The 1,209-nt window shown below is 37.3% G+C and overlaps 1 protein-coding gene across 1 annotated transcript in view; it reads left to right on the top strand.

Annotated features, from left to right (window-relative positions):
- Window positions 1–241: 241 nt before the first annotated feature.
- The window catches only part of LOC119586576 (abnormal spindle-like microcephaly-associated protein homolog), a 31,066-nt gene continuing 30,098 nt past the window's right edge, over window positions 242–1,209 (top strand). The window contains exon 1 of the mRNA XM_037935329.1: window positions 242–298. The gene's annotated coding sequence lies outside the window, so the exon portion shown is untranslated. The remainder of the gene's footprint in view (window positions 299–1,209) is intronic.

The raw sequence follows: 1,209 nt of genomic DNA, 5'->3' as shown, positions 1-1,209 counted from the left end.
AGCGTAAATTGCCTCTATTTATATCTATGTGCACACTGAATATTATTATTATTTTTTTACATAAATTCCACATGCTATGGTCAAAGGCAGATCCTTCGCCCTCCTGATTGGCTGAAAATACATCACGGTCCTTTTTATTGGTCGGAGGAGCACAGGGTGGACTATGATTGGTCGCAGAGGAACGCTCTTGGCTGCGATTGGTTGCAGAATTCAAACGCCCGGGCATTTAAAACTTTGTCAACAGAAGCGTGGAAAGGCGAGAGAGGGAAGGATGTTACGATATTCAAATTCTTAATTTGTACGTATTTCTTGGTTATTGTGCATGAAAAGTGGATTATATTGGTGCATTTGTATGTGAAGAGTGTGAAATAAGGGCATGGTGATATAAATAGTGAGAACTAATGGTTAAAAATGCGTTATGTGTCTAGTGTTACAGCGAACCTGTTTTAACTGTCTTTACTTACCAGGTTATGATTTTTTTTTCTTTTATGTTTGTAATTTTATGCAGTTTTTGTGCATAAGTATCATTGTTGTTCATGAATGAGGACGAAGTGCATGTTATACAAGATATACTTGTTAAGTGATCAAAAATAATACAAATGTAATGTATTTCTTGAAGTTCACCAACTGTCTCGATTTGAAACTCGATGTCAACTTAAATTTACTTTTTGACGTTATTTGTGGCAGGGAATGTAAAAACCTCAGATCTTTGTATTTCAGTGTAAGTTAGTGGATGATTTCTCTCAGGAATGATCATTGAATTTTAAATGCTGCTGAAAAGGATGTGCCAAAGCTGAGAGTCCGTGGGATGAGGGCCTAGTCATCTCAGGGAGCTTTGTTGGAATTCATATGACAAGGGTATTTCAGTGTTGGTTTACTGATCTATTTGTGGTGTGCTACAGAAATGTCTTAGGTGAAAAGTCTGATTTCTTCAATCTATTGATTCGGTATACTGTCTGTTGTGAAAGTGTGATTGTCATGCTTGAAAAAAGTTTAAAATCTTACCGAAAGAGCCCTTGTTTACCTATAATAGTTATTTTTCAGTAACTTTAGATGACGCCCAGGTATCTAGCATACTCTGGCAAAAGCTATGAAGTCCTCACTACATGTATTCCGAGAGGACAAGAGCGTGTTGGGCATCCCAGATGATTTATTGTCGTACAAGTAATTGATCCAGTATATGTCTTGGCTTTGCTGGAGTGCAGAGGT

This window comes from Penaeus monodon, chromosome 21 (assembly GCF_015228065.2).
Source record: "Penaeus monodon isolate SGIC_2016 chromosome 21, NSTDA_Pmon_1, whole genome shotgun sequence".
Classification (NCBI taxonomy): Eukaryota; Metazoa; Arthropoda; class Malacostraca; order Decapoda; family Penaeidae; genus Penaeus; species Penaeus monodon.
This window is presented reverse-complemented; position numbering and strand designations above follow the sequence as displayed.